The sequence below is a fragment of the Ursus arctos genome, unplaced genomic scaffold (genome assembly GCF_023065955.2).
Source record: "Ursus arctos isolate Adak ecotype North America unplaced genomic scaffold, UrsArc2.0 scaffold_2, whole genome shotgun sequence".
NCBI classification, from domain to species: Eukaryota; Metazoa; Chordata; class Mammalia; order Carnivora; family Ursidae; genus Ursus; species Ursus arctos.
In genome coordinates, this window is record NW_026622874.1 from 53,499,814 (window position 1) to 53,522,840 (window position 23,027).

At 35.9% G+C, this 23,027-nt stretch overlaps 1 long non-coding RNA gene across 1 annotated transcript in view; it reads right to left on the reverse strand.

Moving 5' to 3' along the window:
- Positions 1-23,027, reverse strand: part of LOC130544191 (uncharacterized) — a 177,895-nt gene that overhangs the window by 67,942 nt on the left and 86,926 nt on the right. Inside the window, exon 4 of the long non-coding RNA XR_008960264.1 lies at positions 14,324-14,386. This is a non-coding gene — a long non-coding RNA (uncharacterized LOC130544191). The remainder of the gene's footprint in view (positions 1-14,323; positions 14,387-23,027) is intronic.

Here is a 23,027-nt window from a genome sequence, read left to right on the forward strand (position 1 = left end):
CCTCTCAGTTTGGATCACTGCCAGAGGTTCCTTCCTTTTGTAAAGTAATTCAATTCAACACAGAAGAGAGTTTCTTAGAGCCTAATGCCCTAGTAATCAATTTAGACTTGAATATTTCATAATTTTAGAGCTTCAGGTTTCTGTTCTGGGTGTTCCTTATAAATGCTGCTTTTTAGGACAATAGGACCTGTTGACTCTCTGAACATTGCATAGTTTTTTATGAGGTATACGATGAGTTAGCCTTAAAAGCATAAGGCTTTACAGATTTGATATCCTATTAAATGCACATCAGTTTTAGAAGGAAGAGGGAATTAAGCGGTACAATATGTATTCTGAATTTTACTGAGTCTAGATATTTGAAAACTGGTTTAAAGTGTTAGCCAAGCCAAAAATGCAGTTAAATTCACCCAATTCTGATTTATACCATGTATTTAAGCCTACTTCCCATTGGGTTGCTTCCCAGAGTGTGCATTATCTGTTGATTGCTTTAAGGTATAGAGCAAGTTCAGCAAAACATTATACAAATGGAAGAGAATTATTCTGTTCTCCTGCATCAAACTGAAATACAACCCAACATATAATTTATACTACATTTTGTTAGCCTTGGTTTTTGATGTAGGTCAAAAACAAATGTCTTTTTACTATATAAAAATCAATGAGCTATTGTTTTGAATTATAATCAAAACACTCATTGATCTGTACCTGGGAGAGATTTAAAGTTACTCTCAATGCTGCCTTAATGCCTTTGATCTTATTTTCAAATTTCACTGGAATATCACCATGAAACTAAGATGTACATGAATATATTGGTTTATTAAACACCAGACAAACACAGATTAACATAGTTTATTTAGTGTTTGCTTCTAACAAATATAATGATAGAAGAAAACCTATGTATATTCCTCATTTCAACTTTATTATGTAGAACAGTTATGAAAGGTTAGTAGCTAAATGTTTCGTGTGAATACCATTATAGCCAATGTTCTCAAATCAGTTTTTAGTCTTTAGAAGATGAACTGTAGTATATTGTATTTGATTTGGTTTAAAGAACCACCCCCGAAGTTCAGATAAGTATCTGAACTTTATCCGAACTATCCAAACTTCCTTTAGTTTGTGATTCAAGTCTGAAAATCTCATGAGAACAGATGCTCTTGTAGCTTTCCCTTACTTCCTGCTTCATTGTGAGAACTAGATTTCCAAAGAAATTCTTAAATGCATAAGAAGTCTGAATGCGTGATGCCTGGGGACTTTTTCCCATTCAAATTAAAATTTGTTATTGCTTTTATCCAGTTGAAATTTCAGTTCTTATCTTTCTTAATACAGTAGCCCTCCCCTACATGAATTCTGGTGGCTTTGCTTTCCATGGTCAGTTACCTGTGGTCAACCACAGTCCAGAACTAGAGCATCCCCCTTCTAACGTACCGTCAAAAGGTCAACGGTAATCTAAGCCTATGTCACAATGCCTACGTCATTCCCCCCTCTTCATCTCATCACATAGGCATTTTATCATCTCACATCATCACAAGCAGAAGTGTATGTACAATACAATAAGATATTTTTGAGAAAAAGAGAGAGACCACATTCACACAGCTTTTATTACAATATATTGTTGTAATTATTCTATTTTATTATTGTTATTAATATCTTACTGTGCCTAATTTATAAATTAAACTTTATCATTTCTAGGCATGTATAGGAAAAATAAAACATAATATAGATAGGTTTAGTATTATGTGGGGTTTCAGGTACCTGCTGGGGGGTCTTGGAACATATCCCATGTGGCTAAGGGGAGACTACTGTATCTCCGTGATGTTCTTGATAGCTTTGACCACTATTTTCATCTTGCAACTCCTCCTTAATCCTCCATAGCATTGGTTCCTCTTGATGCTCCATCTATTTTTTCTCATCACACCTTCTCAGTTTCTGCTCTTTTACCTAATCTGAATACCCCTTCATCGTTTGGTATTTTTCAGGCTCTTAATTAACACAATAAATCTACAGTGAACCCTGTCTGTGTGCTTAACATTGTTATATGCACTGGGTTTATAGAAATTAACAAAGCAGGAAGAAACAAAATCCTGCTCTCATGGAACATAACTTCTAATGGAGGTAAACAGATAAGCAAAACAAAAAATATACATTAAAATATATAATATATTTGATGGTTCTAAGTATTATGGAGAAAAAAATAAAGCAGGATAGGGGAAAGCTCTGGGAGGGGTCAGGGTATAAATAGGGTTGTCACAGAAGATCCCACAGGAAAGATGACATTTGCACAAACACTGAAGGCGGTGAGGGTGTGATCATGACCATTCCAGGCAAAGGGAACAGCCACTGAGAGAGCATGGAGACTGGCATATACCTGGTGTGCCATTTGTCGTACTTTTCTTCTCACTCTACACATTGTCTATTCCCATGGACTATTATCAACAAGTACGTTCATCACTCCCAGATCTGTATCTCTATTACAAGTGCCATATCTCTAACTTCCAGCTGGACATCTCCACCTGAGTGTTTTCTGAGTATCTGAAACCCAATATCTTCTTCCCTCTGAAACACAGAGTGCCCCCTGCATGTCTCTTCTTATGTTACAAATACCCACTTGGTGATCAAAGACAGAAGCCTAGGCATCCTTGTACGTTCATTCTTTTCCCTTTTTGTCCACATCTAATTTGCTTTTCCATTTCACACGAATTAATGAGGAACTGCTTTGTGCTAGCCTTTGTGCTACAGCCTGTGATGGTAAGATTGATCAATGCGTTAACTGCCTACTGATTTTTTTCTTTATTTTTGTCTACATCTCCACTGCTACAGTCTAAACATGTCATCAGATTACACTAAGTACCAACAAGTGTCCAGTCTCCTTGTGCTCACCCTTCCTTCCCTGAGCTCTTTTCTTTCAGAGTTATTCTTCTAAAATATAAAAATTATAAATAATCAAGAACAACTGAGAAAAGATATTCTTGTATTTTGACGTGTAGTTAACAATTCCATTGTAACTTTTAAATAAAATACAAGTTTTTCCAAGAAAATCAGCAAAATACAACGGATGCTGGACAAAACAAAAGGAGACCCTAACTAGGTGTGTGATCATGGACAAGTAACTTCACTTGTCTCCACCTAAATCTCCTGCTCCTCAAAATAAGTAAATTGGAATCAGTTATAACTACAGACATTTTGAATCCTTATTTTCAATAGATCTTAATAAGGGAGAATACAACTGCAATATTTGTTATAGAGGAAAAGAGATTTTCTGCCAGGTAGAAGATAAAATTATACATTTCCTAATCCAGAGATAATGATAAATCCTGTCAGTTTTTATCTTTGTGGAAAGAAGTATATGATCTGAAGTTCACTGTAAAAAATTAATAACTTCTACAGACAGTTTTACTATACTGGAGAATGTTTCAGAATGTCCCAAAATATAAAATCACAGAAAGACTAAAGAAATTATTTAGGAAAAAAAAAAAAAGAAAGAAAACAAGAGGATTTGAGTAACTGATTAAATGTCTATATCAACTAAGAAATCATATCAAATGGGGGCGCCTGGGTGGCACAGCGGTTAAGCGCCTGCCTTCGGCTCAGGGCGTGATCCCGGCGTTATGGGATCGAGCCCCACATCAGGATCCTCTGCTGGGAGCCTGCTTCTTCCTCTCCCACTCCCCCTGCTTGTGTTCCCTCTCTCGCTGGCTGTCTCTATCTCTGTCAAATAAATAAATAAATCTTAAAAAAAAAAAGAAATCATATCAAATGATTCTACTTAAGAACTTACAGAAAAGAGCAATAGATAAGTGTATAGCAGCCCAAAAAGAACCCACCCCCTCTCCCAATATCACAATGCAATTACCAAAAACTTGCTAAGGAAAAAGAGGATTGCTGAAAGGTTTGGAAAGCTCTGGAAAAATTTAAATCACATTTCTTTTTTGAGTATTATTAAGGAATTTATTAAAATTTATGGTCATCATAAGAATATTTAGAAATAATTTTTTCTGATTTTCTGATTCAAATAAAGGAATTACAAATTCCCCATTTTATGTAGCTACTAACCACTCCCCTAAACTCCATCTCTACTCTTATGTCTACTAAGTGTCTCAGTTAATATGTCAAACATAACCCTCTATTTCCCTTGCCACTTCCCCCCCACCAAAAAAAACCCCTTGCTCCTCTTCCCTTTTCCTCCATCTTAGTCAGTGGCACCACTGTGTTCCAAGTTTCTCAGGTAAAAAATTTAGGAGTAGTCTTTGATCACTCTCCTTCCCTTACCTCTCATGTGTAATGCCAGAGAAAACCCACTCAGCTGTACCTGTACAATATTTACTGAATGTAAATTCTTCCCAGTCCCCATTGCCATTATCATAGCAATCCACCCACATCTTTTCTCTAGGTTACCTTGACAGTTTCACAACTTGCTTCCCTGATTTTCTTTTGTCTGTTCTTCATATACCAATTAGAGTATTTTCTTAAAAACATAATTCTGATAATAAGACTTTTCTGCTTAAAATCTCCCTATCAGAATAAAATCCAAATCCCTTACCACGATCTACAAATCCCTACATGATCTGGCCCCTTCCTATTTCTCTGGCCTCATGTTAACTCACTATTCTATACTAGCTCTATTGTTGGAATTAGTTAGGAATGCTTTTAGCTGCAAGCAGTAGAATATCTGAGAAACTATAGCTTAAACCACAAGGACATTTATAACTAACTTACTCAAAAGTCTAGAAGTAGGTGAACTCAGAATTAGCCCAAAAGTCAATGTAATCAAGCACCCAGGCTAATTTTAAGTTTATATTCTACCATCCCTAGCATGTTAGATTTTAGTCCTTCTACTTCCTGCCTCATGGTTACAATGTGGTTGCTGCCATGTTGTTCTTCACATCTGCATTCTAGTCAAGAAGAAAAGAGAAAGGAGAGAATATGCATCTGTCTTTTTATTAGGAAAGTAAAAGCTTTCCCCAAATTTCCCCTTGCATCTCATTACCCAGAAACAGACTTCTCTATAAGTCTCATTGCTTCCAAGTAGGTTAATGAGCAACACTGGCAATAAGAGATACAGGGAAAGCTCTTATCTAACTTTCAAACCCCTGTATCGGCAGGAGGAATTGCCTCCTGGGTAAGTCAAATAGTCTCTACCACACTGGCTCTTCTGTTGCATGAACGTACCAAACAAAATCCTTCTTTAAGGCCTTTGAATGAGCTATTCCCACTGCTAAGAATGTTTCTCCCCCATAACTTTTCATGACTTCTTCATTTTTGTCATCCAGGCTTCATTCCAAATGCCAATCCCTCAAAGAAACTCTTTCTGATTACCCTGTCTGAAACTGTCCCCCAAAACCTTCTGTCACTCTCTATTCCATTACACTGTTAGGTTTTTAAAGCACTTGGAATAAGAAGGATGGCAGAATAGATGGGTAACCACTTCTCCACCCTCCAAAGATGGAGAAGTGAAGAAAGGAGATCACACATTAGCTGAAAAAGGGAAAACAGAAAAAAAATTAAAAATAAAAGTTTGCTTCCCTTTTATCAAATATCGATAGACACTACCCATGTTCATTAGCCTCCCAGCCTCCCCCTTCATTTTATCCAATTTCCCTTTCAGAGCTAGAAGTAACGGACTATTCTAGGGGTGTTGAGCAGATGACATAGAGATTGCCTGGAAAGGTGGTACTGTGGGCTGATCCACTGCCAGCGAGTAATTGTTTCAAAAGGACAGCTTGCTTCTGGCATTATATGTTAAAATTGAGACTCTTGACTTTTCAGCCTCCAAAGCCTAAATGTTTGGCATGAATAGCAGAAATCTGGCATTTTCAATGCTCAGATGTCCAAAAGCTGGAAAACTAGAAAATGCTAAGAGTCTCAAATTGGTGTCCACTTTGGAATATTTGGCCCAGGAAAATGTATATTCTCATGCTGCAGGAAGTTGGTTTGCAAAATGAAGTCTGAATTGGGGCCAAAAAGCAAGCACCATTTGCCAGAGTGTAGATGAAATATGATCATTTGCTGCACAAAGTTTCTTTTTAAAAGTTATTTGCAGCTGCCATGACACATCTTTAAAGTTGTAATATGTAGAACTGTTATTTAGGAATTCCAACGGAGGGAAACAAATCTCAATTGTTTACATTGAAACATGATGTAGTAAGATACTAAGGAATAAATGTAAACATTATAGATTGGACAAAGCAATGCAAGTGAAACATGGCTCAAATCAAAGCATATACTTAAATGGTCCAAAGAAAAGCAGAAACTCTCATTTTCATAGAAAAGCTGTATTTACTATTATTCTACTTAGCAGACTGTCTTATGGTGTGTTGAGAGAAAATACATTGTTTCAGGAAGTGTTTAAGTCAAAGTAATATGATGACAGAATTCCATTGCTTTTAAAAGAAAGAATCCTTAACAGATAATAGTATCCTTAATTACATTTTCTATTCCCTTTGAAGAAAGAAGCATAACTACAAAAACTCATTATGTGAAATTTACTGGTTAAAAAAAAGCATAAAAAGTTTGACTTAAAAAGTTAGAAACTATGTGTAACCAAGACTGGACTATTAAAATAGATTAAAATTTGGCAAGCAGCTAGGAAACAGACGGTGTTTGCAGAAATGAAGAGAGAGAGAGAGAGAGAGATGGAGAGAGAAAGAAAGAAGGAATAAGAGAGAGAGAGAGAAAGAAAGAGAGAGAAGTTAATAAGAAGTGAAATGCAGAAACCAAAGGGGAGAGGTTCGTAATTTTATTTTTCATTTTGTTCTATTGAAGAATAACTGCGTGAGAATGCCAAGATGCAATGTTCAATGCTGAATTTTCTCTTCCTGGTGACATTAATAGACATTCAAGGTACAATGCATGGAGGTTAAGTATGGAAGGAAATAGAGTGGAGGACCACAGGGGAAGGGAGGGAAAACGGAATGGGAAGAAATCAGAGAGGAAGACAAACCATGAGAGACTCCGGGAAACAAACTGAGGGTTACAGAAAGGTGGGGGGTAGGGAGATGAGGTAATTGGGTGATGGGTATGAAGGAGGGCACTTGTTGGGATGAGTACTGGGTATTATACATAACTAATGAATTGTTGAACACTACAACAAAAACTTATGATGTGCTATATGCTGGCTAACTGAACATAAAATCAATCAATCAATCAATCAATCAGTCAATCCTTTCTGGAGCTCAAGAGAAAAGGAAATAGTTTATTCTAATTTCAAAACGTTATTTTTGTATTCCTTATTGAATCCACACTCTTGTTTGGAGAGATGGCAGTTAATGGTAGAAACATCTTGAATATTCTACGGTCCTTATCTAGTCACTACACACACAAACCTTTTTACTTATTTGTTACTGTTTCCAGGAGAGGCTGTTAATTGCAGAAATGCAAGCTTTTAGTGAGAATAAACCCACTGACCTGGGCTGATTTGCCTTTTCAGTGGCTTTATATTGCCCTTCACCTTAAGACGCAAAAAGCAAAGCATCTAGCTCTGCAACAAGACCTCCTGGGTTCAAAATTGCCTCTTCCACTTATTCAGTGTGTAACTTTGGACAAGTAATTTAACACTTCCTGCTACGGTCTCCCCACCTGTACAATAGAGGTAACAGTAATGCCTACCATAGGGCATAGAGACGTTTTAAATAAGATAATAAAGGTATAGTGATTACAATGGTACCTGGAATTCAGTTAGTTCTCAGTAAGTCATAGCTACTACTATGATTAACTCATGCCCTGCCGCTGGTTGAGGAACAAATATCAGTAAACGAGCAAACATTAATTATTGTTAACATTCTGCTTCCCTTGTACACCTATAAACAAAGCACAACATGATCCTACTATCTAATTCTAGTCTGTGACTGTACTGAGACATTTAGTCCTTAAAAAGAGTCCATACAATCGACCAAATGTAGTCCTCACATTTGCCAGCCTCCCTTGCAGTTAACTGGGAGCATATAGCTATTAGCTGGCCAATGCATGGGAAAAGTGACAGATACCGCTATCAGGACTACCCGTAAGAGCTCCAGCTCCTTCTTCCTCAGCCACAGCACCCTTGGAGGCCATGTGCTCTGGATGGTGAAGTTTTCAGATGAAGGACAGCATCCCAACGTGCATCACACTTTTCATGAACGAGAAATAAACCTTTGTATATTAAACCACTGAGAATGTATGGTTGGTTTGTTACCATAACATTGCCGAGCATAATCCTCATTACCACAGTGGTCAAAATGATGCATAGCTTCCTAGCAAAGGAATTAAAAACAAAAAAACACTATCCCAATCCCTTAATAATGTCCAGGGAAGTCTGCTATCTCAATAAGAAAAGATTCAAAGCCTCTTTCTCTTCTTCATTTCCCAGGCCAGCACAGTGGTCAATTCTGATCCATGGTACTTTTATTTTATATCCAACTTGGCATTCTTTATTTCAAATCTAAGGGCCATATTTACTGGCCTTCACTCTCTGGACTGTTTTCTGGAGCTCAGTATCTAAACACAAAAACAACTCACGAATTTCTGATTCCTTCATTGGGGAATGCAGCACACGAAACAACCATTTGGGATATTAGCTGGAGTTCAGGTAGAATAGGGATGCAGAAGGATAGCTCTTGCATCCCTCAGGGACATTCTCTTCCCCTTAGGGTGGCCTCACTGGCTAACATTTATCTCCGTATTTCTTCTTTGTGTAATCATTAGGCAAGATATTATCCTATTATGTCATATGTTTATTTCAGTTACTAGTGGATTTATGTTTAGTGAAAAGATGGATGTACTGTGATAAAAGCTAAATTGTTAACTTCATTCGAAAAGATCTATAAGGATGTCTTGCTCTCTAGAGTTCTAAAAAGTCATGATAAAATACAAAGTTATCTCAAAAAGACCAAAGATTTCCCATGCCCTACCCAAGAAGCTGAGCACATATTTAAAAACAAAACTAAACAGTGGGCTAGAAAATGAGAAGTCAAGGACATACTATAATGATGACATGGAGGTTGATTTGTATGTCCTGAGGTTTTAGAGGGCAGACATTGATAGATCAGAGATTTGCCTTAGGGACTACAGTCGTCCTATAATCTACAGTACAGGAACTCTTTTAGGGGAAGGGCAAATATAAAAGGAATTATCTTGAAAGCCTCATAGGATAAGGTGTTTTTAGTGTTCAAGATCAAATTTTTGAAAAAGAGTCTCTGGAGCCAGGTTTATTTTTATGACACTAGTCAATTAAAAACTTTAAAAGCCATATTTGCAAAGTTATTTATATACTAAATAGGACCCAGGCAGTCAAGAGCCCTGGCTTTTGCTATTTTAGTGAAAGGCCCAAGGTACAGCCATCATTATTCATGTAAAATTGTGAATTTTATTAACAGAAATAGAAAGAAAGGACAAAATATACTTTAAAAGAGTAATGCATTTTAAATGATAAAAACACTGTTCTTTGCTGTTCTAAGGTATTTATCCTGCTTAAATGAAATAGGAAAATATGCCACTAGAGAATTCTTACGGTTCTTTCCTACCTGAACAACAATAATCTTTTAAAAAATGTCTAAAAAGAAGTGTTTGTTTGCTTTCTTTGTTTTTAGTTAACTTTGCTTTGGTGAAATACTGAGAAATATATTAGCAATGTGAAGTGGAGGAATTGTGTGATTATGCAGATAATTTTGTCTTTATAATAACTGTTTTCACCTAAAATATTACAATTGTTTAGTCTAAAACATTTTTACAATATTTTGTAAAATGAATTGTAGAACTAAGTTCAGCTATTACCTAGACAAGAGATATCTGTGTGGTGAGCTACCACAAAACTTAGGATAAAGGAATTTTTGTTACTGGTATAAATTATCTAGTTTTCCTGCTGACATAGCTTCTTTTTATTTTACCTCTGAGGATGTAAGTTACAGGAAATTATAGCTCTTTGGGGATATTCTAAGCACTGTGACTTTTTCATCAGGCATACCTCACTCATAAGTTCTCTCTGTTTAGGAATTTCTTATTCTTGGTAATCCCCCAGAAGAAGAGTCTATAGTAGGACATCCTTTGCAAAATCAGTAATTCATTTCACATTTGAGTTGTCTTCTAAATGTGAATCTGGGAAGAAAATTATCCTGGAGCTTGCCTGGGCACTCTGATGGTTAATTGTCTGTGTCAAATCAGCTGGGCCACGGAGTGCCATTTGGTCCAACATTATTCTGAATATTTCTGTGAGGGTGTTTTTGGATGAAATTAACACTTACATTGGTGGACTTTGCTTGAAGCATATTGTTCTCCATAATGTGTGTGGGCCTTATCCAGTCAGTTGAAGGCCTGAATAGTACAAAAAGACTGTCCTTCCCTGAGCAAGAGAGAATTCTATAGCGTCTGCTCTCAGATTGGAACTGTAGCCTCAGCTATCCTGGATCCACAGCCTTCCACTCCACCTGCAGATTTTGGACTTGCTAGCCTCCATAATCATACCAGCCAATTCCTTATAATAAATTGACATATACCATACACACACACACACACACACACACACACACACCTCCTTTTGGTTCTGTTTCTCTAGGAAATCCTGACCAATATGGGACTAAGTACAGATAGACAGAAAGGTTATCCTGATCTACCCCTTGAGGGAAATATATTAGTAGGACAATTCAGATAAGTATGAATCATGCCCAGCAGCCTGTCAATAACATTATTATATTTTTATAAGAAAAACAAGACAGCCAAAACCATCTGTGACTTAAAAACTATCATGGGGTCTTTACACAAGGTGCCTTGAATTATACTTTCTTTTAACTATAGAGAATATTTCTTTGTTTTGCTTCTATTCAAACTACTGAGGAAAACGATAAGGAAAGAAGTTTCTAGTACAAATATCTGATGAACTATCAGAATATAAACTCCTAGAAGATCAATTTAACTCTGTTTAGCACTCTTGGAAGTGGGTCTCATCCACAGTCACATTAGAATAGATCCTTAATAGTTGCTCCTGAGGACATGGAATTGAGAGCCAAAACAAGACAAAACAAAGCAAAACAAAACACAAATCAACTAAATGTTCATCTTCACAGCATGCACTTTTCCTTCTATGTATTTCTTTGATAATGAAAAAAAAGGTGGAGGGGGTAAGACACAAAGTTAGAAGTCTAGGCTTTCTCGTATTAATGGAAGGATCAATGCAAACATATTAGAGGATCATGGAATTTAGGTGCATGCTATCTTGAAAAGCTTCAGAATGCCAATCAAGGGAATATTCCAAAGGTGGGACCCAAAAGATTTTTACTAAAATCTCTAGGAAATTAGACAGAATGAATGGAGTGGCTGAATATGCTAGAAATGGAAGAAAAATCCTAGCATTAAGAGATATATTTTTTCATTCAACAGACATTTATTAAACATGGACTGTGTCGAGTGCTATGTTATTTGCTAAAGTATACCAGTTTTGAACTTGGATCAACAAGCATAATGCTAGGCAAACATAGATGTAATTTTTCTCCTCATTTGCCACCAAAAAATTCTCCAGTCACCACTAGCACAGCATTTTAACCTTTAAATGCACATACTTTACTCAGACTCTCATAAGTATGAATGAGTGATAGGTGTTTTAAAAATATTTCTCCCATCTGAATTGTTGTTTTTACAGGAACAGTAACTTAAGCCAAAGAGAACAGTAGAAAAGAGTAATAAGTTTACAGGAAGGAAAAAGGAGACAGAGAAAGAAGAGAGAAAGAAAGAACAAGATGGGGTAGAGAAAAATTATAGGAAAATATTCAGACCTTCTCATTCACCTTAAATGCCCCCAGTACATACTTAGCTATTCTACCCCAAAAGGCCAAGAGACACAGGGATAGCCATCCCAAATTCACCATCGAAAACTTATCTAAGCAATTGTGTGTGTGTGTGTGTGTGTGTGTGTGTGTCTATAGCAACAAAGCTCTGATTTTATTTGCAAGGGCTAAGATTTAACTTTGCTTGAAGATATCTAAATAAATAACTATGATAGGACAATAATGAAATTCAAATTGCTTTGAAATTTAGTTTTCTCTTAAAAACTCTTACATCAAGGACAAAATCAAAACACAATAGGAAATATTTAGAAAATGACAACAATATCAAACCAAAGACTGTTAGCACCTAATAATAATGACTATGAAGCTTGGTGAATAAGAAAGCATAATGAAAAATAAAATACACTCACATACACGTACACCACACAGAACATCATGATCAAACTGCCGAAAAGTAGTAATAGACAAAAAACATAGAAAGCAGCCAGAGAAATAAAGCATATTATGTACAGAATAACAAAATTAAGAATGACAGCATAGGGGCGCCTGGGTGGCACAGCGGTTAAGCATCTGCCTTCGGCTCAGGGTGTGATCCTGGCGTTATGGGATCGAGCCCCACATCAGGCTCCTCTGCTATGAGCCTGCTTCTTCCTCTCCCACTCCCCCTGCTTGTGTTCCCTCTCTCGCTGGCTGTTTCTATCCTGTCGAATAAATAAATAAAATCTTAAAAAAATAAAAAAATAAAAAAAAAATAAAAAAAAAAGAATGACAGCATACTTCTCATAAATAACACAACCCATAAAAAAGTATTAGAAAGAAAAATGTCAACCTAGAATTCCATAACCAGCAAATACCTTTCTAAATAAAAGATGAAGAATTTTTCAGGCATTAAAAAGCTAAGGGTTCACCATCTGCAGACCTGCACTATAAGAAATGTCAATGAGGGGCACCTGGGTGCCTCATTTGGTTGAGCAGCCTCTATTGTTTCAGCTCAAGTTGTGATCTCATAGATTGTGGGCTTGAGCTCCACATCAGGCTCTATACTCAGTAGGGAGTCTGCTTAAAGATTCTCACTCTTCCCCTCCCCTGACTCGTGCACATGTGAGTGCGCTCTCTCTAAAATAAATCTATAAATAAATTTATAGATAAAATAAATAAAATAAATAAATAATAAATAAATAAATCTCTCTCTAAAATAAATAAATAAATCATAAAAAAAAGAAATGTCAATGAATTTCTTCAAGTGGAAGGAGATTATAACAGATGATAACTTTCAATCTATACAAAGTTAATAAGAGAGCCAGAAATGATAAAATACATGGGTAAATACAGAAGACATTTTTTTCATGGTTTCTTTAAAATATAAGTAACTATTTAATGCAAAAATAATAAAAAGCATTGTGTGTTTTAAAATACATAGAAATAAAATATACGATAAAAATAGCACACCAGAAAGAGGAGGGAAAATCGAAGTAAACTGTTAGAAGTTTATTATACTGTATATGAAGTGGTATAATACTGTTTGAAGATAGATTACAAAAATTTAAAGATTTATATTGTAAATCCTAGAGTAACCACTGAAAAAAACAGGAAAAACAAGCAAAGATTTGTAGCTAATAAGACAAAAGTGAAGATAAAACTTAATCATAAAAAAAACTCAATTATCCTGAAAGACTTGGAAAGAGGAAAAAAGAAGCAAATATCAGATATAATAAATAGAAAACAAATAGCAGGATAGCAGATTTAAACTATACCACAACAAAAATTACATTAAATATAATTTATCTGAACATGCTGGTTAAAAGAGCAAAAAAAGAGGCGGTTGGATAGCTCAGTCAGGTAAGAATCTGACTCTTGATTTCAGATCAGGTCATGATCTCAGGGTTGTGAGATTGAATCCTGTGGTGGGCTCTGGGGTGGCATGAAGCTGGCTTAAGATTCTCTCTCTCCCTCTCCCTTTGCACCTTCCCCCCACCTCTCTCTCTCTCCAAAATAAAAAAAAAAATTAAAAAGCCAAAAAAAAAAAAATGACATTCATTTCAAAATGAAAAATGAGTCAATTCAATCAGTATGTATAATAATCCTTAATGTGTCTATGTATAACTACAAAATAACTCCAAAACCTCAAGAAGTAAAAGTAGAAAATGCCACAATTATAATTACAGATTTCAATACTATTGTTTCATAATTGGTAGAAAGAATAGACAGCAAATCAGCAAGCATACACAAAGCTTGAGCATTACTATTAAACAATTTGATCTTATTGATATTTATAGAACATGGTATCCAAAGACAGTACAATGCCATTAATTTCACAAAGCATACAACACAGTCTATAATCTAGGGCATAATATAAGTTTTTAAATAATTTTTAAAAAATCGAAATCAGAGAACATCAGCAAGATGGCAGAATAGGAAGCACGAGACTATTTTTTCCTTCATGGAGATACCAGTTCAACAATACATAGGCCAATTCCCTTTATGAGAAATCCAAAAGCTAGTTAAGAGGCTCCTGCATTCCAGAGGAGCATGAAACCAGCCACACAAAACTGCTAGAAAAATGTGTGTCACTCACTCACCAGAGCTCCTCCCATCAGTACAGCATGGTGATTGAGGGGAAACTCCCAACTCCTGGCTTCTCCCTGGGAAGAGAAAGAGAAGACTGAAACATACATCTAATGTTCAAACTTTTCAGGCCGCTACCTGAGGGATTAGTACCTGCTTTGCTTGAATCTAAGTGCTGACAGAAAAGGGTGCCAGGTCAGGGGCCACTGAGAAAAAAAGTGACAGTTTGAACTAGCACATACTTCCTTGCCATAGTCCTTATCCAAGGCTCAGTGTGGAATGAGTGGGAGAAAATCCCCAACTCCCGGATTTTCCCAGGGAAGGAAAAGATTTGAAGCATTCATCCAGTATGCCAGCTTGGGGTGGGAGTGCTGCCCAAAGAACTGGTTTCTCTCTCACCTGTCTCAGAGCACTGAACTGGTATAAAGGTCTAGGGACCACTAGGTGGCTTACTGCTGGTCCAAAGAGCACATTGTATGGGACACAGAGGAGAATATAGCTCAGCTGCTTTACTGTCAGGGGAAAAAGGGATAAGAGGAGTGTTTTTCTAATATTCTGGCTTTTAGGGGTGCCATCTGAGGGACAGGTTTCTATTTTTTCCATCTCAGAGTGTCGACAGGACCCAGTGTACTCTAGACATCTGGGGACTGCTGAGAACAAAAAAACAGCTGGGCAACCTATAGCAGCTCCAGGGAACCTGCAGTACCACAAACAGATAACAGAGGGAGTGAGGATTTTTAAGCTCCAAGAAAAAGAGCTTGTAAAACCTCTTTAATTGGGAATACACACACAAGTCCAGAGAGGACATATCCATAGAAAAGCTTTCAGAAGACCCCAGAATCCCTAGCTGGGCTGATTGATGAAGCTCTTTCCCTGTACTAAGACAGTCTGTAGAGGGGCGCCTGGGTGGTGCAGTCGTTAAGCGTCTGCCTTCGGCTCAGGGCGTGATCCCAGTGTTCTGGGATCGAGCCCCACATCAGGCTCTTCCGCTGGGAGCCTGCTTCTTCCTCTCCCACTCCCCCTGCTTGTGTTCTCGCTCTCACTGGCTGTCTGTCTCTGTCAAATAAATAAATAAAATTAAAAAAAAAAAAAAACAGTCTGTAGAGACTGGGAGAGGTGTTTGATCCTAATACAAAGTAATAAGGCATACAAAGAAACAGTAAAACATGGCCCAAAACAAAATGTATCTCCAAAAACTGAACCTAAAGAAACACGGATATAGGAGTTATATGACAAAGAATTCAAGATAACTGGCATAAAGATGCTCAATGAGCTCAGCGAAACAATACATAAACAAAACTGGAATATTAACGAAGAGAAAATACTTTTAAAAATCAAGGACATTTTAGAAGTGATAATACAATATATGAATTGAAAAATTGGTAGAGTGATTCAATAACAGACTTGATCAAACAGAAGAAAGAATCAGTGAACTCAAAAACAGACCATTTTAAATTATCTAGTTAAAGGAGCAAAAAGAGAAAGGAATGAATAAAACTTAAGACAGTCTAAGAGACTTATGGAACAGCATTAGCCAGAACAATACTAATTATGGGAGTCCTACAAGGAGAACAGAGAAAGGGGAAGAAAGCTTATTTGCAGAAAAAATGGCCCAAAAAACTTCCTAAACTGGGTAAAGAAATGAACTTCTATATCCAAAAGGCCAATGGGTTCCAAACAGGATGAATTCAAAGAAGACTACACTGAAACACATTGCAATCAAATTGTTAAAAGTCAAAAATGAAGAGAGAATTTGGAAAGAAGCAAAAAAAAAAAAAAAAAAGAACTTGTCATGTATAAGGCAGCCTCCATAAGACTATAAGCAGATTGGGGTACCTGGGTGGCCCAGTCAGGTAAGTGTCAGACTCCTGTTTTCAGCTCAGGGCTGATCTCAGGGTCAATAGATCGAGTCCTGCATCAGGTTCCATGCTCAGCATGAGATCTGTTTGGAATTCTCTCTCCCTCTCCCTCTGCCTCTCCCCCCAACTCTCTCTCTCTCACTCAAAAAATAAGTAAATAAACAAATTTAAAAAAAAAGACTATAAGCAGACTTTTCAACAGAAAACAAGCAGGACAGAAGAGAGTGGGATTATACATTCAAAGTGCTAAAACAAAAACTATCTACAAAAAATACTATATCTAGAAAAACTGCCCTTCAAAACTGAAGGAGAAATAAAGGCTTTCCCAGAAAAACAAAAGCTGAGAGAGTCATCACCACTAGATCTGCCTTTCAAGAAATGCTAAAGGGAGTCCTTCAAATTAAAATGAAAAGTGATGGCAACGTGAAACTATATGAAAATATAAAGCTTGCTGGTAAAGGTAAATATAGAAACAAATATAGAATAGTGTAATACTGTAATGGTGGGGAATAAATCACTTTTAACTCTGGTATAGAATTAAAAAGACAAAATTATAAAAATTAATTGTAACTATAAAATATTTTAAGGGATACACAATAGAAAAAGATACAATTTGCGGCATCAATAACATAAAGTACAGGGATGGAATAAAAGAGTAGAGTTTTTGTATTTCATTAAATTTAAGTTATTATCAGCTGAATATATTTTATTATAAATATAAAATGCTTTATGTAAGCCCCAGGGTAACCATAAAGAAAATACCTTTAGGATATACACAGAATAAGAAAGGAATCAAAGCATGTTATTACAAAAAAAAAAAAAAAATCAGTGAAACACAAAGGAAGACAGCAAGAAAAAGAGCAAGGAAAGAAGGACAAAAAAGCTACAAGACAGATAAAAACAACAAAATGGCAATATTAAGTCCTTCACCATCAGTGATTAATTTAAATGTGAATGGATTAAATTCCCCAATCAAAAGACACAGAGTGACTGAATGGATTAAAAAAAAAAAAAGCAAAACAAAGATCCAACTGTACATGGCCTACAAGAAACTCATTTTATTTTTTTTAAAGATTTTACTTATTTTAGAGAGGAAGAAAAGAGAGAAAGGGGAGGGTCAAGGGGAGAGGGAGAGAAGCAGACTCCCTGCTGAGTATGGAGCCCAACATGGAGCTCAATTCCAGGACCCAAAGATCATGACCGGAACCAAAATCAAGAGTCAGACGCTTAACCAACTGAGCCACCCAAGTGTCCCAAGAAACCCACTTTAGATCTGAAAACACACATAGGCTGAATGTGAAGGTTGGAATAAAATAATCCATGCAAATGGTAAACAAAAGAGAGCAGGAGTGGTCACACTTACATAAAATAATCTTTAAGTCAAAAACTTTTACAGGAGGCATAGAAGGGTATTACATAGTAATTAAAGGGTCAACTTATTAAAATGATATAGCAACTGTAAACATATAAAAACCCAAATATATGAAAAAAATTGACAGAATTGAAAGTAGAAATAGACAGCAACACAATTCTAGTAGGAGATTTCAATACCCTTTCAATAATAGAACAACTAGACAGAGGATAAATAAGGAAGCAGAAGACTGGAACAACACTATAGAAAAAATGGATCCAAAAGACACATTCAGAACATTTAACCCAATGGCAACAGAATTCACATTCTCCTCAAGTGCACTCAGAATATTTTCAAGAGTATGTTAGGGTCACAAAACAAGTCAACAAATTTAAGAAGATTGAAATGATACCAAGTATTTTTTTCTGACCACATGGAATGAAACTACACAAATATGTGGAAATGAAACAATGCAGTACTGAATGGCCAATGAATCAAAAAAGAAATGAAAAGAGAAATTAAAAAAATGTGAGACAAACAACAAAAGCACAACATGACAAAAGATGGGATTCAGCAGAAGCATTACTAACAAGGAAGTATACAGTGGTAAATGCCTACATTTTAAAAAAGAACAAAGATCCCAAATAAGCAACCTAACTTTACACCTTCAGGAACTAGAAAAAGAACAAATGAGTCCCAAAAATTTTCAGAAGGAAAAAAAATAATAAAGATGAGAGCATAAATAAATGAAAAAGAAAAGCAGTAGTAAAAAAAATCACTAAAGCTTAGTCAGTTTTTTGAAAAGATAAACAAAATTGACAAGCCCCATATAGATTGAGAAAAAAGAGAGAGATTTCAAATAAATAATACCAGAAATGAAAGATGAAACATTGCAACTGATGCCAAAAAAATTTTAAAAATTATGAGACAACTGTGAACAATTAAATGCCAAAAAATGGATAAATTCCTAGACACACAAAATCTACCAAGACTGAATCATAAAGAAAGAAACATCTAAACAAACTTGTAACTAATAAGGAGATTGAATCATTAATAAAAATCCCCCCAACAAACAAAAGCCCAGTACCAAATGGCCTTACTGGAGAATTCTATGAAACATTTACTTAGAATTAACATCAATCCCTCTCAAACTCTTCCAAAAAATAGAAGGAATGCTTCCAAACTCATTTTGTGAGGCAAGCATTATCCTGATAGACAAAGACATATAAGAAAATTATAAACCAATACCCTTGATGAATATAAATACATCTTAACAAAATATTAGCAAACTGAATTCAATGGCACATTAAAAGGCTCATAAGCCATGACAGAGTGGGATTTATCCCTGGAATGCCAGAATGGTTCAACATACGAAAATCAATCAATGTGATATCAACACCACATTATGTGACAAAAAATAAAAATCACATAATCATCTCGATAGATGCAGAGAAAGCATTAGACAAAATTGCACACCCCTTCATGATAAAAAAAAAATAACAACTGGTCAACAAATTAGGAATGGAAGGTAATTATCTCAACAAAGTAAAGGCCACATATGTAAAGCCCATAGCTGACACCATACTAAATGATGAAAAGGCAAATGTTTTTCTCTAAGATCAGGAAAAAGACAAGGGTGCTCATTTACCTCACCTACTGAACATAGTACCGGAAGTCCTAGACAGAGCAATGCTTCTGAATAAACTTAAGCAAAGAGGTGAAGGACTAATACACCAAAAACTATAAATCATTGCTGAAAGAAATTAAAGAAGACACAAATGAATGGAAAGACAGCCTGTATTCATGAATTAGAAGACTTAATATTATTAAAATGTCCATATGACCCCAAGTAGATTCAATGTAATTGCTACCAAAATTGCAACTTTTTTTTTGCAGAAAAACTATTGAAAATTCATATGCAAACACAAAGTTTCCAAGCCAAACTATCTTGAGAAAAGTGAACAAAACAATCTTGAGAAAGAACAACAAAACTGGAGGCTTTACAGTTTGTGATTTAAAAACATTACAAACCTGCAGTAATCAAAACAGTATGGTGCTGGCCTAAAGACAAACATATAGACCATTAGAACAGATTAGAGAGCCCAGAAATAAATCCATGCATATACAGTCAAATAATCTTTTTTTTCTTTTTTTTTTTTTTTTTTAAAGATCCCATTTATTTATTTGACAGAGAGACAGAGACAGCCAGCGAGAGAGGGAACACAAGCAGGGGGAGTGGGAGAGGAAGAAGCAGGCTCATAGCGGAGGAGCCTGACATGGGGCTCGATCCCGGAACGCAGGGATCACGCCCTGAGCCGAAGGCAGACGCTTTAACCGCTGTGCCACCCAGGCGCCCCTAAATAATCTTGAACAAGAATGCCAGGACTACTCAATGGGGAAAGGACAGTCTCTTCAACAAATTGTATTGGTAAAACTGTATACCTACATGCAAAATGAAATTGAACTTACCTTACACTGTATACAAAAGTCAACTAAAAGTGTATTAAAGACTTGAACATATATCTAAAACTATCAAACTCCTGGGAGAAAACAAAAAGGAAACTCTTCGTAACATTGATCTTACCAGTGATTTCCTGGATAGGATGCCAAACGCATGGGCAATAAAAACAAAATAGACAAGTGGGGCTATATCAAACTAAAAAGTTTTCTGTGTAGAGACAACATACAGAAAGGGAGAAAATATTTGCAAACCATATATTTGATAAGGATTTAATATCCAAAATGCATACAAAACATCTACAAATTAAATAATGGGCAAAGGATTTGAATAGACATTTCTCTCAAGTAGACATACCAATGGTCAATTTGTATAAGAAAAGATGCTCCACATCACTAATCATCAAGGAAACGCAAATCAAAACTATAATGAGATATCACCCCTCTGCTACCCTATTAGGATGGTCATTTAAAAAAAAAGAAAATTTCAGAAAGAAAGAAAACAGAAAATAACAAGTTTTGTTGAGGATGTGGTGAAATTAGAGTCCTTGTACACTATCGGTAGGATTGTAAAGTGGTATAGCTGCTATGTAAAACAGTATGGAAATTCCTCAAAAAACTAAAAATTAGAACTACTATATGATCCAGCAATCCTACTTTTGGGATTTATCTGAAAGAACCGAACATAGGATTTTGAAGAGATACTCTTGCTCCCTTGTTTCTTGAAGCATTGTTCACAATAGTCAAGATATAGACAGAACTTAAGTGTCTGTCAACAGATGAATGAATAAAGAAAATGTGGAAATGTGGTATACAGGTACAATAGAATGTTATTCAGCCATCAAAAAAGGAAATCTTGTTAATATGACAATATGCCTGAACCTGGAGGACATTATGTTATGTGAAATAAGCCAGGCACAGAAGGACAAATACTACATGATTCCATTTATACAAGGTATCTGAAGTAGTTAAATTCACAGAACAGAAAGTAGAATGGTGGTCACCAGGGCCTGGATGGCAGGGGGATATGGGCAATCACTCTATAATGGATATAGAGTTTCAGTCATGCAAGATGAAAAAGTCCTAGAGATCTGCTCTATAAAAATATGCATAGTGGGGAGCCTGGGTGGCTCAGTCGTTGGGCGTCTGCCTTCGGCTCAGGGCGTGATTCTGGAGTTCTGGGATCGAGACCCACGTCAGGCTCTTCTGCTGAGAGCCTGCTTCTTCCTCTCCCACTCCCCCTGCTTGTGTTCCCTCTCTCGCTGGCTGTCTCTCTCTGTCAAATAAATAAAATAAATCTTTAAAAAAAATATGCATAGAGTTAACAATACTGTACTATACACTTAGAAATTTGTTAATAAGTTAGATATCATGTTATATGTTTTTACCACAATAAAAAAGATTGAAACCATATAAAATATGATCTTTGACCACAACAAAATTAAACTAGAATTCAATAACATGAAATCATCCTGAAAATCTCAATACATGAAACAAAAACAACATAGTTTTAATACCCTTTTTTTCAAAGAAAAAAATTACAGGGGAAATTAGAAAATATTTCAACTGAAAGAAAATAAAAACACAAATGTATTTGATCCAGTTCCAATCAATAGCTAGAAATCACAGCAACATACTGAATAGACAAAATTCAATGTAAAGAATTATTAACTAGTAAAAGGTGATTAACTGTAGAATATAGGAATAGCCAATGTAGAAACCTTTTCCTATCTCTAAGCTGAGGGAGAATCCACAAGGAAAAAGCTTAGAATTAGGAAGAAATCCACCTCCCTTAACCGTAATCTGAGTTTAAGACCTGACTGGAGAGAATATGATGCCAGGAAACTGCAACCTGTCTATGGCAAACAAATTTGCAAGAGGTTGAATCCAAAGCTAGTCAGTAAGAGCAGTCACTAAGTGTCTAAGAAACTCAACAGAGGGCACAGACAGACTGGAGCTGTTTTACCTGCATAAAGACAACAAAATGAGCCAGAAAGTGCTGGCTGGTCAGGGCTGGCTGAAAGAAAGAGCCTATATGGTGGCCAAGAAATTTATTGTAGAGTACCAATGGGCCAGAGTTGATCCACTCTCAGCAGACCAAGAGAAGTTCACTGGGGCCATGGAGTGTCTCATTTTCTCTGCAGAAGGCCCCCATTGAGAGCTGGCAGTATGGAGCTCTTCCACTAGAAACAGCCCACAATAGTGCTGGAGAAATTCACTGATAATGGAGTATTGTCAGGCCTCCCCCACATTTCTGGTTGCTAAAGGAGAAAAATGAAAATGAAGACTATTTCTTTTCTGTCTTTTAGTGTTCCATTAGAACCCACTATTGACAAAGCTAACATCATGTCACTCATTAAAGGGAAATTTTTACAGGGTTCATCTTCTGCTTTCTAAAGTAGAACGAAGAAGGGTAGATACAAAATGAGAAGCAATAAATTAATAAACAGCATAATATATCAAAATTTGTGGGCTACACCAAAAAGCAGGGTTTAAGAAAATATTTATAACAAAAAAAGAACATATACTAGAAAAGAGAGCAAGGTTTCAAATCAGTGATATAAGCTACCATAGTAAAAAAGAGAAAATTAAAACGAAGTATGCCCCCCAAAAAAGGAAAAACAAAAATAAGCATAGAAATTAATGAAATAGCAAATAGAGAAACAATGGGAAAATTGATGAAACCAAAAATTGGTTCCTTGAAAAGAGCAATATAATTGACAAATTAGCCAGACTTAACACAAAAGAATATCAGGAATAAAAGAAGGAACATCACTATATATCCTACAGAAATCAAAAAGATAATAAGAAAAATTCTAAATATAGTCCTATATCTATAATGAAATGTAATTTATAAATTAAAAACCTTCAGACCAAGAAAATCCTAGGACTAGATGTTTTCATTGGTGAATTAAAAAAAAATATTTAAATAGAAAATCAACTTAAGAAATCTGCACTAATGTTCAGAAAATGGAAGAGAAGGGAACATTTCCCTACTCATTTATGATGTAATCAGTAACTTGATATCAAAACATAACAAATACATTACAA